Consider the following 11,724-nt stretch of genomic DNA (forward strand, 5'->3'; position numbering starts at 1 on the left):
CCATTTTTAGACTGTCTTTGCCCTTGATGCAGATATAGCAAGAGCTTGGGGATGGCTTTAGGAACACCAGAAGCATCATATGCCGAATTCAAACATTTCAGGGCAGCAGTTAAAGGGGACGACATATAATACTTCTGCTTAAGGCAAATCAATAATTCTCTGAGATAGGCATTAATATTTAGCTAGAAAACTTTTTGAAGAACAAATATATCTGAAAATGGAAGAAATGTAATAGAAATATAATCGACCAAAACTTGATGTCAACTGAAAATCCTAGAGTGGCAAGTATATTTAGAGTACCAGGACAGGTGATCAACCCTATGGGTAGTTAGTGATTAATGTGGGTACTTGGAATTCTCTTTTACCAGGGACACACACACACACACACACAGGGCAAGGGAATAGTTAAGGAAACTTTCAAAGGGGGATTTTGGAGGACAAATAGGAGTCACCCAGATGGAGAATTTACTCTGGATGGTACAAGGACACATAGATGACTGGAAAAGGCAACTGGGTTCTGGAAATTGGAATGGAGGAAAATAAGGCAACAGAAGAAGGAGGATAAGCAGGCTGAGGTTCTGGTAGAAAGAACTACTTTAGCTAGATTCCATGGTAGGAGGCTCCTCATGCTGGTTGGGTATCTGGAGTGGGATATATAAGAATATAGGGTTTCCATTTGCCATTCCTGTACAGGGCTAGTCTTCCTTTGCACATGACTTGTGGCTCTTCCTCTAGGGTGTTGCCACTCAAACTGTGATCCCCGGGACCAGCAACACCAGAATGACTTCAGAGTTTCCTGGAAATGCAAAATATAATGTCCTACTGTGGATCTGCTGAATCAGAAACTGCATTTTAACAGGATTCCCAGGTAGTTTTTATGCGTTAAGTTTGAGAAACATTAGTCTAGGGCAATGTTTTTTTCAAGTTTTTTTTTTTTTAAACCCACCCTTCCACATGGCAAGATATTCATTTTACATTGTGGCATAGAAGATGTGTGCTCATGCACTTGCATCTGAAGACAATTTTTCAGGGGGGGAAATGTATGTCGTCTATGCTATGCTATCCTATTCTGGCCTCTTCTAAAACAAAATACAGGTCAACACCCACTCCACTGATTTCATAAGTCACTAATATTTTGTGACACATTTGGTTTATGTTTCTAAAGAGACCAAAGTGGCCTAGTCCTGAAATAGAATGCAGGAAGTACTTTCTCAGTTTTCAGGAAAAAAAAAAAAAAGAAATTAAATAGAAAAGAGTTTGTCTATTCAAAGATTTTTTTTTCTTGTACAGTTTTTAAAAAGATCTGGCTTTGCCATTACTTGATTGCTAGCAACTGTCAGTAAACATAATAAAGGAAGAGGAGGCAAATATTCATGGGAAAAGAAATGGAAAGAGTCAATTATGCTTAGTCTAATTAAAAAAAATAGTGATGTGATTTTGATTGGAATTTTATTATCATAGAATTAATATTTCTTGGCATGACATTTTTCTTGAGAAGAAAAGTCTGACCTAATGATATCATTAATGTATTAATATTTAACATCACCTGATTACAGTTGACTATCACTATTCTAGAAAAGATTTTTCAAACAATTTTTTACCATAGTGTGATTGGCAGGGCAAGAGACCCCAAAGCCCACTTATTCTATCCATTCCCACCCTACAGAGGAAAAAGAATATCGTAATAAGAGGGAACGTGTCACTGTATAAGCAAATTTTTGTGGTTTGCCTTCGCAGAGTGGTAGAGATGATTTGCATTTGAGTCACAATGTATATATGACTTAAAGTCTAGTGATTACAAAATTATGGTCCTCAAGTACCATTGATAGAAGCATATATCACTCTACACTCTGGGGTTAACCAAACAATCCACAACAAAGTCCAATGTGAATGAAGAAGCTAAGCCAAAAGTAATTCATAAGTAGAAGGCATTTGGAAACCATGGCTACGCTAAGACCGCACAGATAACCAAGTACACTTCCTGAAATCTGCAGGAATTCCACAAGTTGCACTCAGAGTTGTGCAACCTTCTAGTGTTACATGGTGAGGTAGCACCCTGTATTAGACTCATCAGTAAGCTCTACTCAAACAAGAATTTAATTTTGCAAATACACTATTTTAGTAACTTTAACTCATTCATTCACTAGGTGGCCAATATGTGGTCACTGAATGTATATAAAAATGACACTATATGAATTATGCATTGTTTAGCTGAAAGAACCACAGAATGTGCACTATTAAGAGGCCCAATGTAGATTATAATCCATATTTTCAGAGCCGCTACCAGAGAATCATTTATTACCAAAGCTGAGCTACCTAGTAACAACTCTACAGTTTTATAGCTTTTTAAGGTAATTGTTTTTTCCCCCATTTTTCAGAGACTATAGGAGAATGCATTGAGATTTGCCTGGGAACCAAGCCTGAGTAATTCTATATTTCCACCTTCTCAGTCCTGTCAAGGCCAAAGATTACTATAAAGTTTCATCTCACAAGCAAGATCTGATTAATTTGTAATAGATGCCTGAGGGGCTGTGATGAAACCAGAAAGAGGTATCTTGACTGATCAAGGATACTGGCCATGGGTGTTGGGCAAGGGAAGGGCAGTTGCATGCCTTGATTTGTCCTTATTTTTTTTTAAGAGATTATTTATTTATTCATGAGAGGCACACAAAGAGAGGCAGAGACATAGGCAGAGGGAGAAGCAGGCTCCTTGTGGGGAGCCTGATGCGGGACTCCATCCCAGGACTCTGGGATCATGACCTGAGCCAAAGGCAGATGCTCAACCACTAAGCAACCCAGAGCCCCTTGATTTGCCCTTCTTGCTACAGGCTCTCCTAAACTCTAAGGCAAGGCATGGATCATCTGTCACATTGTTGAGCTATGCTTCTGGAATATCACCAGTTAATTGAGCTTTGACTTCCTCCTCACCATGTCCAGACTCAGCTAAGGTGGTCAGATAAAACACTGGATGTTCAGAGAAACCCAAATGTCAGGTAAACAGCAAATACATTTTGGTTCCCGGTATGCCCCGAATATCGCAAAGGACACACTTACACAGAAGATATTGTTTATTCAAAATTCAAATTTTATTGAATACTCTCCATGTTTATTTGCTCAATCTGGCATGCTAAATCTGGCACTTAGGACACGTATTAGTGTCCTAGAATCTGGATTTATAGGTCATCTACCTCTAACTTCCTTAGGGGACAGCAAACTCACCAAGCCCTGGAATAGTTCTGGGTATCCCAGGGTGACCCAAGGTAAATAAGCAAAGTAATCCTGAATTACACAAGTTGGGTAAATCCAAGGAATGTGGGAAAGGGGAGTGGGAAGTGATTTAAAAGATTAGGGGGTCAGTGGAATGTAGGAGTCAGGAATGTTCAATATTGTAGGTTGGGATTAAGCCGTCTGGAGGAAGCTGAGGTAGGGAAAACCAGTTGGCCAGAGGTGACTCTTTGAGAGGGATTTAGGAGGAGAAAAGTAGTGTGGCTTTGTGTTTGGTCCTTTCAAACTTCCGATGACTTTCACATCAGGAGTTTCTTGAATAGTGGGAAGGAGTAAGAATAAGGCATTTCCAGGGGTTCAGGCCGGCACTTGACTTGGAATGGAAATCATAATTCTATGTGTGATTCTGAAATACGGTGATGGGAATCTTTGGAGTCCTGCAAAAGCATTCTAACGTAATATTCTTAACACTTTCACAAGGAAGGTGGTGGAGAGAAAATGCATTTGTACACAGAGTGCCAGGAGGGACTCTTTGCACTCTCTCTCTCTCTCTCTCTCTCTCTCATTTTATCTGGTATCTGGGAGTAAAATCTAGTTGTCGGTATTTGCTTCAAATGAATTGTGTGTGTGTGTGTGTGTGTGTGTGTGTGTGTGTGTGTGAGAGAGAGAGAGAGAGAGAGAGAGAGAATGAGAGAGAGAGAGAGGATATGAGGATATGGTTTAATTTTAACCATGATCATTTTTGGCAATGATTCAATTGCACCCTAAGCTTTGTAGGGCAAAACAACGGAAAAGCTGAAAACCAGAGCTTTGCCAAAGATTAAATTTGTGACCAGCCATAGAAAGATTTACAGTTAGGCACTAGGTTAAAACTAATTTCCCCAGTGGTTTCATTAGATTTTTCCGTATGCAGAAGAGTTATGCTGCAATGTGGCGATCTTTGTCATTCTGGTAAATTGCACGAAATCAACCAAGTGCCTGGTGGCTGTGATTTGGAACTGTGATCGAGTCCCGTGTTACCCATCTGAATTTGCAGGGAAGGTCTAACTTGGAGCTTCTTAGAATTCAGCCCAGTTCTTTCTTTTGCTTTATTGACATGTTTTATTAAGCGCTGAAACACCTACGGAATGCCCAACGGACTGCAGGCAAAACGGGGTGAAAGACATTCATCTGATGACTTTCACATAAAGTCTTAGATATTCAGCAATTTAGGAGGAAATGCTCTTACCGGCTCCCAAATGCAGCTTCCCAGCAAACCGGCTATACTGCCTTGGGTCCCAAGAACACTCTGCGGTGTTTCAAAAATATAATGGTCATTTTTGTGTTACTTACTGCAAGGTCCCCGGGAAGAAGAAGGCAGGGGAAACAGCTTAATGTGCCAGGCAGCTGCATTTCCTCCAAAGCCTTTTCCCTTTAAAGATGCTTCTTCCTTTCGCAGGTTTATAAACAGCCCTTCCTGTGATTTTGCAGCATAGGATATGGTGAGTGCCCCTGCCAGCTCACAGCACAGCCAGGTGCTAAGCATCTGCTGCAGTGAGCTGGTGCCTCTGCAAGCTGCGTGTGCACTGTAGGTGTGTGATAGCCATTGTGTCATTGTTTGGGAAGCCAGGAGCTGGCTGTAACTCTCACACGCGAGCCTCCTCAATTAGTCTTGCAGGTAGCAAGAATACCACTGTAGTGTGAATTGCTCATGCTCCGCTTCTTGCTTTGTCTTCTCTGCTAAACCAGTCCCAGTGGTACCAAAAGAAGCAGGAAGCCCAGCCCTGGTGGTGCATTATTGCTTTGCAGCCAAGCGGTCCTGGAGGTTATGGGCAGAGATAATTTCTCTTTTCCGTGATGAACAAGGGCAAGTTCCATTTTCTTCGTATAATTTCCTCCCCCGCCCCATATAACTGTCGAATTTCATGGTAGGAAAAGTATAGTGATAGAAGATAGTCTGGATGCAAAGACTTGTGAAACCCATGCAGGTACATGCATAATGGAATGGGTTAGCAGTTAGTCCTTCTTCTAGAGGTAAACAAACAAACAAACAAATATTGGGTAAGTCATCCCAGAGGCATGATTACGACGCTCTGGATGGCCCGCCTACTATGAGTGACATGAAATTTAGATCAGGGAATAGCTGAGCGACAAAGCAACTGTTCCACCTTTAATAATTATGGATTTGATTTCTAAATTACAGGAATAATTAGTAACCAAGGGCAGAATTGGTGGCATCAAAAATAACCCATATTTCTACACGATCCCACCCCAGTCCGAGTGTATGCCAGATGCACCTCATTTCATATGCTTTATACAAAAGAGAAATGTGAGTACCTTGAATTTTAATAACTGGAACTGGATTTTAAGTCTATGAGGGTGAGACGATGTATGACAGTTGATATTTACGTAGTGATTACTATGTGCCAGGCACAGTGTTAAGTACTTTGTGTGAGTTTTTAAATTTTAATCCCAGCAACCACCCCACGATTTATATGCAATAATAATCACCATTAGATCCACATAGAAATTGCCCCAGAAAGGTTAAAATAATTTACTGTAAGTACTTAGTGATGAAGTTCAGATTTCGACTCGGGCAGTCTGGTATTCCTGGGGTCCATACTCTACTGGCAAAAAGTGATCTGGACATAGTTGTCACATAGGTAAACCTTAGACTTGCCATCGTTCAGACTAGAAACCACTAGATAATTCTGACCAGACAATTGGATACTTCATTCTGCCCTCATTGCCAGACCTCCCTTGTAAGACTGACACCCATGAAGTCAGACTTTGTTATCTATCTCTGTATTTTGAACCACAGTTAGCTCAGACACAGAAGGCAAGACATTTGGCAATATAGTTGAATAAATGAATAGGATATTTATAAATTAATTTTGTAGTATTGTTTTTGTATTTTGTCATATGTAAGAGGTTAAGGTAACATCACTATGGTTACCGATATTATTCTACGTGTCTTCAGAATCTCTATCCTGCTAGAGTGGTAGCAAAACAATTTTAGTCAACTAGGGTTTTCCTATGCTTTTTATATACATTGTAGCTATGTTTTGGGGGGGGGGGGGGTAAATTGGAGGCCCTAACCAGGTGAAATGGACCCTGGGTACTCTTCCCAGATTCCTTTATCAGCACAGAGATATCCATTCCCCCAGCTGAGGAGAGTGTTGTCTCTGGAGAGCTCACAGCTTCATTCCACCCTGAAGCTTGACCTTGGCTTAAAAGAGGTGCCCTAGGTTATAGCCCTTTCCTGGAGGCAAGACATATCCAATGATGATTGAAATGGGAGTACAAAGGCTCACCCCTTAGCCTCAATATGGGACAATTCTGAGAGTCTCTCCCAGCCCAGAGCTCCCTAAAGAATTATCTGAGACCTCAGTTATAACTGCATTGCTCTTTAGCTCCTTCCCTGCCCAAATCTGCTTCATTTAGGTCTTTGCCTGTGCTCCCGAATATATTTCCAAACAAACAAACTTCAGCACACAATTCTCTCTTTCAAGGGACCCAACCTAAGGTGGTAGGTATTAGGAGCGGTTCTAGGAAGCAGACTCCGAAATGAAGTTTGGGAGCTAGACTACTAGTAGTACCAAAGACCCAGACATAGATGGGAATACAAGCAATCGCTGCATACCGTGACTGTGCTAGTGTGAACGTGTTCACTGTAGATGAGATGGAGATATGATCTCTGTGGAAGGGAATGCATTAGCTGGTACTATTTCTCAGGCATTTGGGAGATACAGGGGGAGAATTCTACTTATAAGGTCCAGGGAATCAGATTGCTGTTGGGAGCTCTGGATGCATTGCAGAAAACTGAGTGATTCATCACCAACTGAAGATGAAGTGTGAAACTCAGAAGGCCTCCTTAACTCTGCATGATGAGACTTTCATTTCTTGTATTCAGGAACCAGAAAAACCTGGTGATGAGGATAGGTCTGTAGCAGAGTTCTAGGTATGGTCTAATATTCAACTCTGGCAAACGTGCTAGGCCAAGGTCAAGGCCTTGACTAGAAATGCATGACACGTTGAGACTTGATATGAAGACATCTAATTTGATGTACTCAAGAACCTTGAAAACTTGGATTCCTCTAAAACTTTGTGCCTGCAGAACTGGCCTTCTCATTTCTATTAGAGGACCATGCTCCCCTTGGCTTGAAGACATTTCAGTAGCCTCTAGCTTGTAAGACAACATGCACCTTACCTGCCATTGTGTTCACCACTACTTCCCTTCCTAGCCACCAAATCAGGACCAACTTATAGTACAATCCACCTAGGGAAATGCTATCCTGCTAAGGAAAGAAAGAGGCTAATGTTGCGACATGGCCCAGCCAGTAGGTACCTGCAGGAGCTATGAGAGTAAATATAGACATGATCCAGGGAGCACTGGACTGAAAAACTGATCAGTATAGGAATATTTTCCCAGGACACAGAATTTATCACCTGACTAGAAGCCAGGGAGACTGCACTAATATACTGGTAGTTTGAAAAAAAAGAAATGGCCTATACAAAATGAAATACAAGTATCAGAATTTCTGTGGAAGATAATGGAGTAATAATGTATCAAAGGCTTAGAGGAGTGAATACACTTGATGTACCTTGGATATTCCGAGGAAGGCTGGAGACCCCACCAGCTAACTATGTTCTATGGGAGGATTTGAAATACCCCTCATTTATCAAAGTGATGATGAATATGATGGTAAGGGGGTACTCATATTATTGGGAAGTTCAGTAGTGGCCATGCTCTGTATGCTAGGGCTAATGATAGGAGATGTTGTATATCTTGGCTTCCTAATAGAAAAGGGGATTATAGGATTCCAAAATAATAGAGACCAAGTAATAAAGCTTAACCTCTGAATGAATGAGGGCTTAATTTTTGTAATGAGAGTCAAGGTTGAGTAGCAGTGGAGAAGCCTGACATGCAGAGAGTTAGGTTGTTAACAAAGTACATCCTAGGAGGGAGATAGATGGGTGGCCAATAATGATACTGCTTAATCTATGTTATCAAAAGAAATCATGGATGGATGATCAGGAGGCTGAGGGCAGCTATGCCAAAGAAAGTCATGGTTCCTCTCCCAGTTTCTGGACCTATAATCCTCATATTTTTTTCCTTGGCCTGTGGGGATAAGAAATATCTTAGCACAAAATGTAAATGTCACCTTTAAAGACTTAAAGTGTGCATTATATCCAGACTTTATCCATCAGCTGGGCCCAACAGAAACCAGATAAGTCCTGGTGGATTCAAACTTAACTAAGTGACATTCCCAATTGCAGTTGCTGGGCCAGGTCCGTGACTTTGCTATAGTAGATTAACACAGCTTCAGTACATTGTATGAAGTGATCAATATGGTGAACATGTATTTTTTTTCACCCTTATCAGGAAGTAGGTTCAGATGCAATTTGCGTTGATGTGGGACAAAAAAAATAGTATACATTTATTATGTTTTCCCAGGGATAATTAATCCTCCCCGCTTTTGTTATAATATAGCCCAAAGGGATTGGACCATTTGGATATCTGCAGAACCTAGTCCACTGTATTGATGAGATAATGTTAATTGGACTGATAGAGCAAATTGGACTGATAAATAGCAAGTATTTGAAGTTCTTTGTAATGTACATGTGCTCCAGAGGATGAGAGATAAATTATGCCATATTTCAAGATGTGGTAGGCCACATCAGTAAAGCTGTAGGGATCTAATGGTCTAGAATATGCTGTGAAATCCCTTGTAAAGAAGAGGACAAAGGAAAAAAAAAAAAAAAGAAGAGGACAAAGTATTGCATCTTGCACCCTCTACCACTGAGAAAGAAGCACAAACTTGGTAGGCTTCTGTTACCGCCACATTTGGAGATGTTGTTCTTACCTATTTACTGGATAGGAATCTGACCTTAGCTGTGCCGAAATACTTGCAGTGAAGGATGTATAATGCCTTTAATCCTTGATGTCATCTATCACAGACATGCATCATCCGGTCTGGTTCTTACTTACCATTTTCTATGTGACTGTGAATATGCCCTCATTCCCACCTGCAACTGCCTTGTTTGGGGATGTCCTAAGAAAGCACATGAGAATTATTCTGCCTTTTCTGTGCCATGCCAGAACATGAGAACCCATAAAGCAGTCTCTTGTTTTGTATACCTACGAGCACCTACACTGTGAAACCATTCTCATTCTTTTTATCTCTTTGATTTTGCTGCCTGTCTGCTGCTTCTGAGTTTCCTAATATTGGGCACACTCTTGGGGGCCAGTTGGCCCCTATGATTAGTATCAATTCACTTCTGTCTTCTCAGCACTTCTTTTTTCTTCCCTTCTCTCTTGTCCAGGGAGAAGATATCAACTACTGGGGCAGGTGTTGGTGGATGAACTCACTTCTCAGATCCCCAGAATGACTAAAATAGGAGCTTTTCAACTCCCTTAGGGTAAAGATTTTTGAAATAGAAGAATGAGTGGTCTTCATCACCTTTGCTTTTGGTCTGGCTATATGCCTCCGCTGAGATAATAAATGAAGAAGGCTTAGGTGGTTGGATTGGACAAAGGGTAAAAGATAGGGTGCAGAAGTAAATACCCTTAAATATCTGTAAAAGCCAGTTCATATATTTCAAAAATATAATCACACTATATCTAGCACTTTCTTGCAGTGAATATCTACTTGCCCTACACAATTCTTTTAGGGCAACATCGATCTCTCTTTCTTATTAAATCTAGGATCTAATATGCTGGTCTCTGTGTATTAATGATTTTTGTTTTTATTATTGAAATTGTTAACTATAGCCAACACACCAGATAATAAAATGGTCAATTTGAAATACAAATACTGACATTAGATTCTTGAAACTTAACATTGACCATATCAGCCATACAGATGGGAATTTGCAGTCCTATCTTCATAGTTGACTGACTTAGGCTTTCTTTTATATTTTAAAACTTACAAGCATCTTTCTTAGTATCGACAAGAATCTATTTATAATGTTCACACACTTCAATGATTCACTGTAGTCTACATTTCTAAGTAAATATCTCACTTCCTGGTTAGATAATGAGATTTCATGAATGAAGCTGGTATTATGAATGAAAGGATTGCCAAGAAGAGGAAACCAAATCCAGAATTCAAGTACACCTTGCTTCTTCCGCTTGTCCCTGCGTTGAGTAAGGAAAGTGCTGAGGAGGTCTGAGCTAGCAACATTTTGGCTTGATCACTAGAAGTGAACACTTGACTAATAGGAATCACTCTGTTCAACCATGTTAATTGTTAAGAAAGTGCACGTAAAACTAACAGTGATGTGCCATGTCATGACTCTTAAATTGTCAAAGATAAATACAAAAATGATTTCTATGGGTTTAGGAAATGGACATTTTTCACTTAACAGGTGTGACTATAAATTGGCCTGCTTTTTCAGAAAGGCAATTTGATAATTTTGGACAGGGGCCTCAAAATATTTGTTTTCCCTTTGATTTAGTAATTTCATATTCAGGGACTTATCCTACAAAAATTGTCAGAGATGAAGCAAAGATTTATGTACAAAGATGCCTATTAAATATTTATTTGTAATATTCAAAAATTAGAACCAACCCAGTATTGATAATAGACTATGGTCAACCAAATGATACCATCATTGTACTATGGAATAAAATGCATCGATTCAATTTTTGAAAACATTCAATGACATAGAAGATACTTATTATATTAAATGAAAATTATTGTATTTACAGAATCATCAGAATTTCATAAGAAAGGAATAATCTCTCTGGGTGTGAAAAAATTCCAGGAGGAACCAACCATGCCAACACTTTGATCTTGGACTTCTAGCCTCCAGAACTATGAGACAATACGTTGCCATTGTTTAAGGAAAAAAATAATTCCAGTATGAAAATACATCAAAGTGTGATCAATGTTTTTCTTGGGGTAGCACAGTCAAGGGGAATTTTCCCTTTTTCTTTGTAATTTCTGTACTTTCAAGGCTGTCCACACTGGCTATGTGTTACTTACCATTGTGAAGGAATAATAGAAGTATTCTCATACAAGGGATATTTGTCTTCGGAGACAACATTGGTTCCCTTCGTGGGATGAGGAAGAAAGCTTTCTGTATGCACATAGTGCCCTGCAATGATGGACATACATGAAGTTTATTCCCACAAAGTGTCTCACCATTCTCTGTTTTCTATTCTCAAAATCTCAGTCTGGGGTTTCTTTGGCATGCCCTTATTACAAGCACAGCATTAAAAGCTCAATCTCTTCCTTCGCAGGGTGCCAGTGGGAATTGCTTTCTTTTGTTATTCCTTGATGATTACTTCCTAAAATGCTTCCCTCATAACTATGCATAATTTGGAACTTCATTCTCTTCTTAGAAACAGCCAACACGTTAAGCTCTAAGCAAAGCATAGAATTTTGTGGCCCATAGTCTTTGTCAACTGCTGAGACATGAATTTTGACTTATAACCAGGGGGATATTTAGGAGAAAGGAATTCAAACATCCTTGTGGGGAAGGAGAAAATGTCAATTTCTAGACAAATAACAA

Source organism: Vulpes lagopus, chromosome 8 (genome assembly GCF_018345385.1).
Source record: "Vulpes lagopus strain Blue_001 chromosome 8, ASM1834538v1, whole genome shotgun sequence".
Lineage (NCBI taxonomy): Eukaryota > Metazoa > Chordata > Mammalia > Carnivora > Canidae > Vulpes > Vulpes lagopus.